This window comes from Macaca fascicularis, chromosome 3 (assembly GCF_037993035.2).
Source record: "Macaca fascicularis isolate 582-1 chromosome 3, T2T-MFA8v1.1".
Lineage (NCBI taxonomy): Eukaryota > Metazoa > Chordata > Mammalia > Primates > Cercopithecidae > Macaca > Macaca fascicularis.
This window is the reverse complement of record NC_088377.1, coordinates 127,148,158-127,164,966: the sequence shown is the minus strand read 5'-3', so window position 1 is coordinate 127,164,966 and position 16,809 is coordinate 127,148,158. Positions and strand designations below refer to the sequence as shown.

Below are 16,809 nucleotides of genomic sequence, written 5' to 3'. Positions count from 1 at the left end.
AGAAACAAGGCCTCTTTAAAACTTGTATTTCATTGGTTTGTTTATATCTAATTAAACATCATAATTTCAATATTAGTTGAAATTATGTGCAATTACATAATTATGTACATATTATATACAATTAGTACAGTTGGCACTAACACATTTGGCAGCAAGCACAACTAACTCTTTTTTAGTAAGCATACAACCCAACTGGAAGCCACAGAAGAACGTGGGCTGGCCAGAGAGTAGCCACTTAGCCATGGGCACCTAGTATGCCATGGACATCCATCAGTATGATTACTGAGAGAATGGAAAGTGAGAGTTAATCTAGCAAGGTGGCTAATTCAAAGTTGGTCAAAAGAGCTCCTACTCAGTTTCCAAACCCAAAAGGATGACTGAATTATTCTCAAGTTGTCAGAGTTCCCTGGCAATTAATTCATTTACTTTCTTAAAAAGTGATTTAATTTTTATATTTTCCATCCAATGCCCTTTCTCCAATCTACCTGCCAGTAGTACCTATTGCTTCTAAGATATTGTGGAAGAATCATGTTTTATGTGATCATCATCATATTATATATTTTCATAGAATGAATACTTAAATAATTAAGTAGTGACACAACCTTGGGGAGCAGGAGGAAGGCACAAGTTTTTGGAGTGGCTTTGAGTGTCTGGATTGAGACTTTTAAATATTTCTTTCTCCAACTCATCAGCACATTTTAAAAAGTCACTGGCTCAACAACAACAACAAAAATTAAGCCAGAGTATGTATGTGTATTTGTGTGGGAGTGAGGGGATATGTTATGCTTGTGGGGCCAAGTCCAGAAGAAAAACGCAATCATTATACATTAAAGACAATCTCTGAATCCTTTCAATAAATGCCAGTGCATCTGAGTGGCTTGTTGGGTTTTGATATATCTCTCTTCTCTTACCAGGAATTAGAGATGAACTCATAAACGAATTGTAGCTCATACAAGATTGCCCTATCACTAAATACAATTTTACTACAGTCAAGAATCATCATTTTAGAAAATATTTTTTCTCAAGAAATCAAGATAACCAGTTTCAAAACAATAAACACTAATCAAAATTTTTGATTTGGAATTAAGAATGAAAATATTTAAAGTAAATTTTTGAAGTATTAATATAATTCTTCTCTCTGAAAGAACTGTATAGGAGCTATGAGAGATGAATGTTGTCTTCAATTTATTCTGTCTTTTTACAGTGAAATAATAATAGAATCTCAATGTAAAGGTGTATTTGATATTATTTATCATTTCTAAGTACAGGAAGAGGCTCCGAGAGGTGTAGTAACTCAGCAAAAGTTATTCACCTTTATAATGATAAACCAGAATTAAAACTCTAGTTTCTTGACATAGAATCCACATTTTACTAACAACTTGTATCCCTACTTATTATCACAACACAATATATCCATCAATACATTCTACTAAAAAGAAACCCTTAGAAGGTCTTGGGTTTAGATTTTTTTTAATTTACAGCTAAATTATATTGTATTTGACATCAATAAATGATTATAATGCTAAAAGAAGAAATAATTCTAACTTCTCAGAGCTGCAGAATGTAAAAAGAATTCTAATGTATGTATTAGTCAGTGCACTCTAGTTTTTTTTTTGTGCCAACAAACATCCTCATGATGTCAGTGGCTTAACATAACAAATATTAGCGCCAGTGTTACACATAGTGGAGGCTGGTGGAAGCTTCACCATCTTGTAGTTGCATAATCTGCATGAATATATGGGATCAGATGTTGTAAATAAAAATGTCTCACTCAGAGGATAAAAGACTGGAGATTGCACATAGGCTTTCAAAGCCTCACTTAGAAAGTGTCATGTTGTGAGAGAGTCAGGAAGCATAAAGGAACAAGTAAAATATTTGATAAGCATTAATGTCTCTATCTCATTTTTAACTTATTATGCATCTTCTACTTACAGAGTGTAAGATGGTATTACATGGAGTCTGTTTTAGCTAAGTCTTTAGCTAACCATATTCATGAATTCACGAATATGGTCTTTTGACCCTGGTTACATTGCCTGCATTTTCCTGTGGTTTATGTATAATACACACCAAATACGAGTTCATCCATTTCTCCATTATCTGAAGACAATCTTAGTATAAAAAATTTGAAATATCTGATTAATTTTTATATTGATTACATGTTGAAATGCTATTTTGGATATGCTGGGTTACATAAAGTACATTATTCTAATTAATTTTATCCCTTTACTTTTTTCAGTGTGACTCTTAAGAACTGTGAAGGTCTGAGTTTTTAATCCTACTTTCAGGCTAACAAGTGAACCTGCCACATTTTCATGGATGCTGACAGAAAGACATGATTCTCCTGGGTCAGAAATAAAGGAATGTATTACCCATGCTACCGCCAACAACATGAGCTTCGTATTTGGAAACAATCAGTTTCCATTTTTCCTCCAAGTCCTTTGGGAGCAATGCAGAGCAGCCCAAGTGGGCTGTGTGCGTGCAGTTTGCTCATTTAACAGTTGAGGGAATGAATATCTTTTATGATGAGCTAGAAGGAAACCTGCCTGACTTCTGCATTGGAGAGAGACATTATTATACCAGACAACAAACATCTACCCTTTCTTCCAGAGTGACATACTATCTCTATCTTCCAAAGTTCTTTTTTATACAAACATCCTTAAAAGACAGACAAGAGCAAAAGGGTAATTACTGCCTTGCCCGTAAGAAACATGAGATATCATGGATAATTATCTCCCAGGAGAGGCTACTAGAAAATTAAAAATCACATACGTGGCTTGCATTATGTTACTTTTGGACAGAACTGTTCTTAATCTTTCTTCTAATTTTATGAGCTGTTTAAACTAAAAATGTTCCTTTGCAGTTACGTAAATAGCAATCCCTCAGCCTGTCTTAAAGTCAGACCCTGCGGTATCCTTTTACCCGATTAAAGCAATTATGGTTTTAAAACGTTGTCTCCTATGTGATTTATTAAACTATAAATGTGATAGGTGAATTTGATAATGAACCACAGAAATATTAGTAAAAAATTGCTACTTTGGGGAATCTTGTCTCCTTATGTTATTCACTAGCACAGTAGTAGAGAGAGGTAAGAAACATCTTAATATTTAGCATATCTCCTCCCTTTCTCAGTTTCCAGATCATCCCAAAATGTAAAGTTAAGTCAGAGCTTACAAGAATCCAAGAGGGAGAGAGAGGAGTTGCAATCTCTCCAAATGCGTTACTTTCAAGTAAGGCAAACTGACAAAACATAGCAAAAATAATCTCTCCCCAAATACAACCCACAGGAAAGCTCTACAGAACATGCATGTATTGTCTTGTATTGTCTGAAATTATGCACTGTTAAAGGAAATAGATTAAACTTGATGAAAGCAAGGAAAAGCAGGCTGTACATACAGAATTGCTCTGGAGATTTCCTGTTTTTTGGGTACTATAGCAGTTCCACCATCCATCCCTGGAGAGAGCAAATTCACAGAGCCTAAAGGGGAGACTAAAAAGGACTCTCTTTGAACTTGGATAGTATTTCATCCCTTAAAGACTTCAGAAAGACTTGACATTTGGAAAAAAGTCGTCAACGGTGAGGGGGCACTCACATGCCTCTACCACAGATAAAAGAATGAGGTTAATAAGCTTGTCTCATGACTGTCAGGTTCTGTCACAATTATCCCTAGTCATGAAAATATAGCCATAGCAGATTGCAATAAGTACATTGATATGGTTTGGCTCTGTGTTCCCACCCAAATGTCATGTCAAATTATAATCACAGAATCCCCAGGTGCTGAGGGCAGGACCTTGTGGGAAGTGATTGGATCATGGGAGCAGTTTCCCCCATGCTGTTCTCTTGATAGTGAGTTCTCACGATATCTGATGGTTTTATAAGTGCTTGACAGTTTTTCCTATACACACTCTCTCTCACCTGCTGCCATGTAAGACGTGCCTGCTTCTCCTTCTGCCATGACTGTAAACTTCCTGAGGCCTCCCAGCCATGTGGAACTGTGAGTCAATTAAACCTCTTTCCTTTATAAATTGCCCAGTCTTGGGTATTTAAAGCAGTGCAACAACGAACTAATATGTACATTTATAAAATTCTACAACATACATTTAAGGAAACAATTGAAGTTAAATTTACTTACTCCTTTCGTAGCTTTGTGGATGTTGGAATTGTCTGAGGATTTCAGCAGGGCATTTGAACCCGTAGCCAGGACTCTGCTATTCGATCCCATGAGAAGGGACCTAGCACTGTGAGAAACACATTTCCCTTTTAATACTGTAGCTGATTTTTTAAAAGGGAAAACAAAAAGTATTATTTTTTTTTACATAGTTAGAAGAGGAAAAGAGACCTATTGGCAGGAAGTAAGCAATACAATGTAGTTTTTTAACACCTGTTGTGGTTATTTATATGATAACCAAATTTACCAAATACCAAATTATATGATGACTAATTTACTAAGGCTCAAATTACAGTGTCCAATATGATAGATATATTTGCAAATATGGAGATAACAAGACAGCCATATGAAATTTGGAACATGCCTGAGCAAATAATATTAACAAAGAACAAAACTTTATCATCCAAACTTAGAGCAAATAACTTTCAGATATTTTCTAGAAAATTTATTTAGCATGTCTGCAAATTTTACATTGATTTACAAAACTTTTCAGAATCAGAATCAGCATTCAAGAATTCTGTATTTTGGTACATAATTTCAGTCCTCTCAATAATTGACTCTTAGGCTCATATAATAGCAAGAGTTCTTTTATGACTGAACTGATTATAGTTCTGTTCATTACTAGCTTTTTGAAAAATCTCAAGCAAACCTCTTAACCACTCTGCCTCAGTTTCTTCCCTTTGTGAAATGAACAATAATAATTCCTATCCATAAAGTTAGGGTGAAGATACTGATTGCAACGGTAAAAATTGTTGACTCCATTTTACATAGGGCTTTTTTTGCCTGTCATATCTTCTCTTTCTTCCTGTGGTCACTGCCCTTGTTAAGGTTCTTATCATAAATCATTGTGGATGATTTATTAGAGGAGGGGAAAGCCAGATGTTTCCTAGATAAATAATTCAATAGTGATGTTGTCAACCATGTAGAGAATGCTCACCCCTCAGCATCTAAGCTAGTAAACCATGGCTGTCCTTCAGATACCATTCTCTCTCTAGAACCTCCATACATTTGTATTTGCTGGGCCCTTCCATAGTACATTTACTTTTCTCTCTCCTTTTCTCCTTAGAAATCTTTTTCATAGTGATGTCAAAAGTTTTCATCTCTTTTGGGAAAGTTTTTCGAACCATCCAGCAGCTACAGATTCCTTTCTCTTGCTTCTTGACCTGCTGCATCCCACATTCCTGTTGTAGTACCTGTACTTCGTATTACAATTGTTTACAAGTTCATCTCCTGGTCCTCAAGGACAGGGCTGTGCTTTTCACATCTTAATGCCCTCAGCACAGCAAACAATTCCAGGCATGTGATATAGATTCTATAGATTCTATAAATGCCTACCAAAAACATGAATGGTAGGATAATGAGTTAGATTTGTTTTCTTGAGTATGAATGAAGAGATGCTAATTATGCAGTTAAAAACATGAATCGGGAACACAAGGGGAAAGGATATTGAGACAAGCACATAGATATGAATGTGGGATTTATTTGGGTCACTGAGAAAGAATGGGTGTCAGAAAAAAATAAAGATGAATTCAGTCATCTTACAGAAACCAAGAGAAGCAAATGTGCCAGATGGAGGAAGTTGTTAATAGTGTCAAGTAAATCTGCTTCCTTCTTTATAAAATGTGAAATATAACACTTAACACACAGGAATATGTTGAGAACTAGATGGGATAATATATGGAAAATGCTTAAAGCAACGCCAGGAACAAAATGGTTACTAAATAATCATTTCAAAATAAAATACAATAATAATTGAAATGACAAAACTAGATTTGGCAATTAGGAAGTAAATATATGGTAATGACCACCATAGGAACAGCCTCATTAGAAAGGAAGGGGCAGAAGCTTAATTTCTGTGGGGTGAGCAATAAAAATGGAATGAAAAAATAAAACAGCAAGTGGATACTTTCCACTTAAAAACTACATTGATGACAGATAGGAGAGAGCTTAGGAGCATCTGAAGCAGACAATATTGTGTAAGAAATGTTAGGTGTAGAAAATGAGACTTTTGAGCATGTACATAGCTGAAGAGAAGGAGCCAATAGAGAGGAAGAAATATTAGATTAGGGGAGGACAGAAAAGAAGGAGCTATGGAGGGGTCCACACAGCATGGCATTCATGAAAAATTAAGGGAGGTTATGGGGGTTCTCTCTTTTCCACAGGATGGGAGATGAGGTTTCCTGACAAATGAAGGGCTTAGGAGTAGTTCAGGAGTTTAAGAGAAGTCATGAATGTGTTGAGTAGTCATGAGAATGAGAACAGAAGCTACTAAGTGAGAATAGAAGAAAAAGAGAGAAATTATTAAACTGCATTTGTGACTGTCAGTCCTTGCTTGCTCTGGTTTTACCGATCTGATCACAAAAACTGCCTTCTACCCACCAGGTTAGTCCCTCATCACTGGGAGTTCCTTTTTTCCTACCGGGAAATAGAAGTGAGTCCAGAGATGATCTGTTTTTGCCCAAAGCCAAAATCAGCAATGGGTAGAATGCTGGGCACTGAAAGAATTAATCCATTGCCGCCCACAGAAATGAGCCAAGTGGAAACATTTCCAGTGGGCCAAACAAAACCAAGGTTAACATTACCTGGATTCAAAGCATGGAATTAAAAAAAAATTAAGGTTATTTTAATTTAAATGTTATAACCTGGTATCTTGAATATGAAGTTCCAGGCCTCCGGAGGTGATACAAGAAATCAACCTGAAGGCGTCAAAAATAATTTCTAACCATAATTACAGGAAAGTAATTTTCATGTCTTTTGCTGCTTTCAAGTCATTTTAGTTTTCAGCAAAAGCTCTGCCACCAGAGTTAAGGTCCTCAGTTCTTCTGCCTCCTTTCCATAATAACTTTCTCATGCTCCCACTACACCCCATCCAACCAACTTCAACCAGGGAAGATTAAGGAAGATTCTTTCTCTAAGTCTGTCTCTTTTTTTTTGCTTGTTTTTTCAAGTTTCCAATGTCAATTGTACCCAACTAATTAAATTCAAGATAAGGTTTTCGAGAAATTCTTAAGAATGGATGAAATAATGTAGGTTTATAAGGAGACTGTGACCTGCACAAGGAGTAATCTCCCTATCCAGACATTCAAAGGGCCCAGGGTTCCTTCTTAGGTGCATCCAGACATTGGTTCACCACCACAGGCCCAGGAACTTAGCCTGCTTCCCTGTCCTTTCTGGGGGACCAGTACCCTCTCTATGACTTGGATTTCTGGGCCATTCCCCCATAACTGGATATAAAATAGGTCACATTATTTTCAACTCTTCCCATCTTCATCTCTTCTACCCACTTTCCTCATCCTTTCTTTGCTCCCATTAAAGACTCGCACCAGATATAATTACATTTAAGTGTAGTACTGCTTAACATTAACAGGCAAATAGACAGGAGGTGATCAACATAATGAATCAAGGGGTGACACATTTTAAGGTATCTCACAAAGTTCTTACAATGTATGTCCCTGCTCTGTAATTCATGACTCACGGGTTGAGGTAGTAACTGGAAGCATTTGGGCTAAAGCTCTGTGCTTTGGCTCTCTCAAGCCTACATAGATGCCAAAAATCAAAGCTATATGACCTTCATTTACCTGATAAGCATTGTCTAAATTTATCTGATAGTTTTTATTCTTGAGGATGGAATGTTATCATAACTTTCACATATTTTTCTTCTCCAGATTATTTGTTAAAATGGTTAATAGAGATCCAACTATATCCTGGTGTGGGTCTCCTAATAACCTTCATATTGAAGTGCCTCTGACCTTACATGTTGAAGGTTGACCTTCCAGTGTCAAGGCATCTTGGGGCTGTACTAGAAAACCATAGAACACTCCCATGAGCCCTCACTTTTCTTTGGTCCAACTAAGTGACCCATCTGTATGAAAATACACAAGTGGGCAGGGATAGGGAGAGACTGAAAGCTCTTCTATCTTTCCAATACTCAGAAGAACATTGGGCTGGTTTTATGCATTAGTTTAATATTTGTTGCTGTAATAAATTACACAAATGTGGACTCTTAAAAGAATACAAATCTGACTGTTCTCTAGGTTAGAAGTCCAACAAGAATCTCATTGGACTAAAATGAACATGGTGGCAGGGCCAGGTTCCTTTCTGGAGTCTCTGCCTCTTTCCTCCACTTCTAAGAACCCTTGTGATTACACTGGACCACCAGGACAATCCAGAATAATCTATTTTAAGGTCAGCTGATTAGCAACTTTAATTCCATCTGCAACCTTAATTCTCCTTTGCCATGCAAGCTAACATAGGTACAGGTTCTATGAATTAAGACACAAAAATCTTTGGAGGCTATTTTACTGCTTACCACACTCTTGTTTAGGACTCACACATAAAGAATAAGGCCCATGATTTGAGAAGGGGCAAAGGCAATATGAAGCTGTCCAAAAGGGAGAATTCTTGGAGCAGAAGCTTGAAGCCATCTCTCCTCTCCCCTTCCTATCTCTCTTCCTCTCTTATAAGACTATAAGGCAATATTTTAGCCAAGAGTATTCTTATAGAGGCAGAAACCCAGAGAAAAGAAAGGATGTCATTCAGTTGGAGGCAGGTAGAGTTGCCAGTAGCTACTTGAAACCAGGGCAGACCATTTAGACCGCTAATCTTTCTCACCAGTTAATAGTCGTTGCTATTTATCTTTCAGGGTTTTGTAGAGATCCAGTGAGATAGTGGATGCAAGGTGATTAGCATACTGCCCTATCCCTTTCTGGACTACACTATTTGTACAGTTTTGTTATTGGTTTCAGACCTGTCCAAGGACAATCAATCAATCAATAAAAGATGTTTCTCTAGTATTTGTTTCCCAGAATTTTAGTGATGGAAAAGAGAGAGCAGGATTTAAATACCTGGTTCACAGGCAATAAACTATAAAATTGTTAATTGATTACAATGACCCAGGACTTATTTATTTGGGCATCATTATTGATATTCAAGAGGATACCAAAAAGAAAAAAAGTTTTTCTATACACTTAAAGAAAGTGCCCTGACAAAAGAAATGTGCAGAATCTTTAGGAAAGGCTGCATGTCATGAAAACAGGTGTTTAATCATAATTCTTACTGGCAAGCATCTAAAATTAAATCATGCAGAGTTAGTAATGTTAAAAACCATAATATTCTTCAATTATTATAATAATACCTTACCTTAAGCAAATGTGCTACAAGTTCCAAAGCACTTCAATTTTCATTAGTTCACCTTAAATACAGCTATAGTTCTTACCCCAACATCATTTCCAGTTGGCTCCTAAATTGGTTTATTTATGCTACTTAGCCCTTGGAATTAATCAACCATTCTGTCTTCAATTTGCCTAAACAAATAGAGTATTCCTGATATAATTAGTCCAGATAGTATGGAGTAATATGGGATTTAACATGAAAAATACATATTGTCCTAAGAAATGTCAGACTTTTCAGAATACACCTTCCACCCCTCCTCATTTAACATTTTATAATATATGCTACAGGCCAGGCATGGTGGCTCATGCCTGTAATCCCAGCACTTTGGGAGGCTGAGGCAGGCAGATCACTTGACGCCAGATCAGCCTGGCCAATATGGTGAAACCCCATCTCTACTAAAAATAGAAAAATGAGCCAGGCATAGTGGCTTATGCCTGTACTCCCAGCTACTCAGGAGGCTGAGAAAAGAGAATCACTTGAATCCAGGAGGCAGAGGTTGCAGTAACCCGAGATCATGCAGCTCACTCCAGCCTGGGTAACAGAGTGAGACTCTGTCTCAAAAAAATATATAGTAATAAATGCTACAATTCCTAATTAGATAAAAGTTCTACACAACATCATCTGTGCTCACAGACTTAGAATTTTGAAGGCAGGGTAAGAACTTGCTGTGATATTGCTAACTCCACTTGCTAGAATAGGAATCCTCTAACAGGGACTTTATATACAATGAACCATAAGGGATATTGGCTCTGCTGAACCAGCTTACCACTGACTGTGACTGCCTCTTTCAGCATGGAGCTGATGGAACAGACTCCTCTCTGTGAGTTACAGTTGAGCTGAGCTGGACCCAGATCCTATGACCAACCTGTAACATGAGTTCAGTTTCTTTTTCCCTAACCCAAGAACAGTCAGTATTATGCTGCAGCTCTCTTACTCTCCATCATTAATGCTCTGTATATATTCACAGAATACACACATGGAATCTGTGTTGTACACATTTTTCCTGTGTGAGGAAAAATGGCTGGGTGTGAGGAAAACAGTTGGAGTGGGAATGAGGAACTAAGATTTCCTGCTTCGTGTTGAATCTGAGCTCTTCTTTGAGTTGTACCGGCGTAAGAAATATTTTAAATCCATTTTGTCTGAAAGTATTCACTCTGTACTCAGAAGGAATGTCTCAGAATGCCACTGTCTAACAGCATCATACCTAGTCTTACAAGGGTGAAGTCTAGACAATCACACATTACAATTTAAAGCATTTAAATAATCACTTAAAATAATGTTTCACAAATGGCCAACATGAATGTTAAGTGTACTAGCAAACGATACATCTTATTTTTTAATTACCTTAACATTTAAAATTCTGAATAGCTTATACAAAAGACATTTAGACTACTGGATAATGTTGTTAATTGTGTCTCTTGTCCTGTTGCAATAACTGAATTCTTACAAATACTACGTGTCTAAGCTTTGAGCATACTACAAACATGCATACACACATGTGAATGTGCACATAAACAGTTTTTCATAATGGCATTTCCCTCAGCCAGTTTGTCACATGGACCAAAGTATTCAATTTTACATGAAATGGGATCTATAGGTAACTATTCAGAAATTTTCTCATCAGTCCCTAGGATAATCTCTTTAAACAATGTAAAAGATTATGCCTAAAATACATTTATTTTTAGAATAACTATTTACCTCTAGACCGTTCAGATGTAGCCATTAACAATGTTTTTCTATTCTCTCTTATTTTAAACTTACCTGACAATGAAGTGTCTTACTATAGTGTTGTTTTTAATTTTTTTAATTAGAGAAAAGTGAGAACTCTATTGTAGAGAGTTTTCTAAAAACACTTAAAGTCAATAAGCTGATACAGCTTTTCCCAGGCTCTACTCTGAAAATGTATAACCAACAGGAAAGTCGGCCTGAGAGACATAAACGAGTCACCAGCCTCACCCAGTGACCCTTGACAGAGCCAAGAATGGACCTCCGACTCTCGGGTCCAGTCCTGCTCACCGCTTGGTGCTGCCGCCCTCTGCCCTTTTGTTTCTGATAAAGTTTAAGACACTTCCTGTCTAAACCACATGTGGTTATAGTTCCATGATCCCCATAGTAACACTGAAAAAGAAAAGAAAGTGAGTGGACTCTGTTAAAAGTCAACCAGGATGTTAGAAATTCCTCTCCACTGACTAATCATCTTTCTGCTATTGAACTTTCCTGTCTTTAAGAAATCCTATTTGCGTCACACCATAAGTGAAATTCCAGACAGTGATGCCTTTCATAATGAAACAAAAAAACTTAGCAGGGACAGAAGGCATTCATGTGAAAGTTTGCTGTTTATCAGTGTAATTCTGGAGTTGTGATTTTTTTGGTCACATTCCCTAGCACCTAAACAGGCAATTTGAGAATAGCGTTTGTTCTCACCAAAATACTATTTGCACACACAATCTTTGTACAAGTTGTTTTTTAAAACTGTCTAAATCTAAGTTTGTTGAGTAAAATATTGTTTGAAGTTGATAGAATTTCAGCTGAAGGCTGATTTTCATTTTGTTACATTGGAAACTTTTTTCGTAACAGCTTTATTGTGATAAAGTTCATATACCATAAAATGTACCCATTTAATGTGTATAATTCAATTGTTTTAGTATATTCACAGAATTGTGCAACCATTACCACAATCAGTTTCAGGAAATTCTAATTACCCAAAAAGAAAACCTTGTACCCTTTAGCTATCACTCCACAATTACCTCACAACAACCAACAATCTCCCCTGCCTCCGCTCTAAACAACTATTCATCTACCTTCTGTCTCTAAAAAGTTGCCATTCTGGACATTTCATATTAATAGACTAGTATAATACATGGTCTTTTCCGACTATATTATTTCCTTTTTCTAAATTTTTAACGCTTTCATTTTAGGTTCAGTGTCCATGTGCAGGTTTGTTACATGGGTAAAATTGTGCCATAGGAGTTTGTTGTACAGATTATTTCATTATCTAGGTACTAAGCCTAGTACCCAATAGTAATTTTTTTCTGTTCTTCTCTCTCCTCTGATCCTGCACCCTCTGGTATGTCCCCAGTGTCTCTTGTTCCATTCTTTGTGTCCATGGGTTCTCATCGTTTAGCTGCCACTTATAAGTGAGAACATGGTGATACTTCGTTTTTGTTCCCACATTAGTTTGCTAAGGATAACGGCCTCCAGCTCCATTTATGTCCCTGCAGAGGACGTGATCTCATTCTTTTTTATGGCTTCATAGTATTCCATGGTTTATATGTACCACATTTTCTTTATCCACTCTACTATTGACGGGCATTTGGGTTGATTCCATGTCTTTGCTATTGCAAATAGTGCTGCAATGAACATACTTATGCATGTAGATCTTTATGACAGAATGGTTTCTATTCCTTTGGATATATTCTCAGTAATGGGATAGCTGCGTCAATTGGTAGTTCTGTTTTCAGCTTTTCAAAGAATTGCCACACTGCTTTCCATAATGGTTGAACTAATTTACACTCCCACCAACAGTGTACAAGCATTCCCTTTTCTCAACAATCTCTCCAGCATCTGTTATTTTTTGTTTTTAATGATAGCCATTCTGACTGGTGTGAGATTCTATCTCATTGTTGTTTTGATTTGCATTTCTCTAATGATCAGTGATATCGAGCTTTTTTTTTTCATATTTCATAACAAGCATTCACAGAAGGCTTGTTAGCCTTCTGTGTCTTCTTTTGAAAAGAGTCTATTCATGTCCTTTGCCCGCTTTCTAATGAGTTGGGTTTTTTTGTATCAATTTGTTTAATTTCCTTATTGCTGCTGGACATTAGACTTGTCAGTTGCATAGTTTGCAGATATTTTCTTCTATTCTGTAGATTGACTGTTTACTCAGTTGATAGTTTCTTTTGCTGTGCAGAAGCTCTTTAGTTTAACTAGATCCCATTTATCAATTTTTGCTTTTGTTGCAATTGCTTTTAGTGTCTTCGTCATGAAATCTATGTCCAGTGCAGACTTATTTCTATGCTCTCTATTCTGTTCCATTGGTCTGTGTGTCTGTGTTTGTACCTGTACCATGCAGTTTTGGTTATTGTAGCCCTGTAGTATAGATTGAAGTCAGGTAGTGTGATGCCTCTGATTTGTTCTTTTCTATTAGTTGCCATTCTGGACATTTGCCTTGGCTATTCTAGCTCTTTTTTGGTTCTATATGAATTTTAAAATATTTTTTCTAGTTCTGTGAAGAATGCCATTGGTAGTTTGATAGGAGTGCCACTGAACCTGTAAGTTGCTTTGGATTGTATGGCCATTTTAATGATATTGATTCTTCTGATCCATGAGCATGAAATGTTTTCTATTCGTTTGTGTCATCTCTGACTTATTTAATCAGTGTTCTGTAATTCTTATTGTAGAGATCTTTCACTTTCCTGATTAACTGTATTCCTAGGTATTGGCAGTTGGGAATGGGATTGCATTCCTGATTTGGCTCTCTGCTTGACTGTTAGTGTGTAGGAATGCTAGTGATTTTTTTACATTGATTTTGCATCCCAAAACCTTGCTGAAGTTGTTTATAAACTCAAGGAGCTTTTGGGCAGAGATTATGGGGTTTTCTAGATACGGGCTCATGACATCTGCAAACAGGGATAGTTTGACTTCCTCTCTTCCTATAAGGATGGCCTTTCCTTGTCTTGCCTGATTGCTCTGTCCAGGCCTTCCAATACTATGTTGAATAGGAATGGTGAGGGAGGGCATCCTTGTCTTGTGCCAGTTTCAACAAGAATGCTTCCAGCTTTAGCCCATTCAGTGTTATGTTAGCTGTGGTTTTGTCATAGACAGCTCTTATTATTTTGAGGTATGTTCCTTCTGTACCTACTTTGTTGAGAGTTTTTAACCTGAAGAGATGTTGAATTTTATCAAAACCCTTTCCAGCATCTATTGAGATGATCATGTGGTTTTTGTCTTCAGTTTTGTTTAGAAGATGAATCATGTTTATTGATTTGTATATGTTGAACCAGTCTTGCATCCCAGAGGTAAAGCCTATTTGATCATGATAGATTCACTTTTTGATATGCTGCTGGATTTAGTTTGCTAGTATTTTGTTGATAATTTTTGCATCAGTGTTTACCAAGGATACTAGCCTAAAGTTTTCATTTTTTGTTGTGTCTCTGCCAGGTTTTGGTAACATGATGATGCTAGCCTCATACATTTAGTTGTGGAGGACTCCCTCCTCAATTTTTTGTAATAGTTTCGGTAGAAATGGTACCAGTTCCTTTTTGTACATCTGGTAGAATTTGATTGTGAATCCGTCTGGTCCTGGGCCTTTTTTGTTGGTAGACTATTTATTACTGATTCTATTTCACAACTCATTATTGGTCTGTTCAGGGATTCAATTTCTACCTGGTTCAGTCTTGGGAGAGTGTATGTTTCCATGAGTTTGTTCATTTCTTCTAGATTTTTCTGGTTTGTGTGCATAGAAGTGTTCATTATATTCTCTGATGGTTATTTGTATTTCTATGGGGTCAGTGGTAATATCCCCTTTGTCATTTCTAATTGTGTTTATTTTCATCCTTTCTCTTTTCTTTTTTTTTTGTCAAAAACCCAACTCTTGGATTTGTTGATCTTTTGAATGGGTTTTCATATCTCAGTCTCCTTCAGTTCAGCCGATTTTGGTTATTTCTTGTCTTCTGTTAGCTTTGGGGTTGATTTGTCTTGATTCTGTAGTTCTTTTAGTTGTGATGTTAGGTTGTTAAATGATATCTTTCTAACTTTTTGATGTGGGCATTTAGTGCTACAAATTTCCCTCGTAACATTGGCTTAGCTGTATCCCTGAGATTCTGGTATGTTGTATCTTTATTCTCATTCGTTTCAAAGAACTTTGTGATTTCTGCCTCAATTTCATTATTTATCCAAAAGCCATTCAGGAGCAGGCTGTTTAATTTCCATTTAATTGCATGGTTTGGGGCAATTTTCTTAATCTTGATTTCCAGTTTTATTGTGCTATCATCTGAGAGAGTGGTTGTAATGATTTTGGGTCTTTTACATTTGCTGAGATTATTTTATGTCCAATTGTATGGTTGATTTTGGAGTATGTGTCATGTGTCATATTCTGTTGTTTTTGGGTAGAAAGTTCTGTAGATGTCTATCAGATCCATTTGGTTCAGTGCTGAGTTCAAGTCTTCAATAACTTTGTTAATTTTCTGCTTCAGTGATCTGTCTAATATTGTCAGTAAGGTGTTAAAGTCTCCCACTGTTATTGTGTGGGAGTCTAAGTCTCTTTGAAGGTCTCTAAAAACTTGCTTTATGGATTCACGATAAATGGTTTGGATACTCTTGAGGAAAAGGACGAGAATTCATTTACTTTTCTGTCTCAAGATCTTATACAAAATTTGACACTTAGGTATTTAATGCTTCTTGAAGGATTTTTTCTAAATTAAGAGTCTGTGATTCAAAAGGATTCTCAAAGTTCTCAAAGAACTTTTATTTTCTTCGGGAAATTAGAATGTGCCTAGCTTTCCTTGTGAGGAATAGGGATAAGAGAATAAAATATCTGAAGGAAGTTTCTTATCCATTTCAGATCCAGTACTTCATGTGTGATGAACGTAGGGCCCAGAGTGACTGCTCTGTGCTCACACTCACAAACCTACCATTCTTTATAATTCCCCATTAGATTTTTTTCTATGGTATCACATTGAGTATAGGAGATAGCCATTAAGGTCTCATCCAATCCTGGTAATCTGGGGAGGCTATGTTATCAATGCCAGCTGCTGCTGTGAAAACCTACATGGAGGCCAGCACCCTGGCACCTACTAGCACCCTACCACAGCTGATGAGTGTGCACCTTCTCAAGCTACAGTTGCAGTTGCTCTTGGCATATGCAAACAAGGATGGACCCCACTATCACCACCCTACAATGTACTTTGGCTGGCGTCACCCTTCAGAGTGTTGTGACCAGCAGTCTGGGAGCACCTCGGTCCTTTTAGCATAGCAGGTTCCTGACCTTGAGGAGTCAGAGAACAAAGCAGGGCCCCAATAGCAGTTCCCTAGAGTTAGATCATGCAATCCAGGAGTCCTGAGCTGAGTCTTGGCCCCCTAAAATCCTCGAGAAATGAAGGAGAAATGAAGCCAGTCAACTAAAACCAACTGGTACCACAATCAAACAGATGTCTATACAGAGGTAATAATGCTAAGAGGGGATCTCATTTATTGATCATTTACTATGTACCAGGAATTGTGCTAAGTGCCTTATACATTTATAATTTAAGTCTCATAACAGTATAAGGTAGACATTTATTATTATTATCAGGGATCAGGTAACTTGTCAAAGATCAAAGAGGTGGTCTAGTTCTAATTTCAGAGGAAACAAAATAGGGAAAAAACAATTATATTTGTGGGAGGGTGGGGGCAGCCTTTTGAAACATTTAGTCTTTTCCTCTCCTAAGCCCTTCTGGAGGAACTACAACGGAAGTATATAATAAGGATAGGT

At 36.9% G+C, this 16,809-nt stretch overlaps 1 long non-coding RNA gene across 7 annotated transcripts in view; it reads right to left on the bottom strand.

Moving 5' to 3' along the window:
• Positions 1-16,809, bottom strand: part of LOC102131474 (uncharacterized) — a 183,116-nt gene that overhangs the window by 109,114 nt on the left and 57,193 nt on the right. For 6 of the 7 annotated variants that reach the window (XR_010585778.1, XR_010585776.2, XR_012433225.1 and 3 more), the window contains exon 3: positions 4,131-4,236. This is a non-coding gene — a long non-coding RNA (uncharacterized lncRNA). Of the gene's footprint in view, positions 1-4,130; positions 4,237-11,099; positions 11,376-16,809 lie in introns of those variants that run through there. The other variant, XR_010585779.1, reaches the window with a different exon arrangement.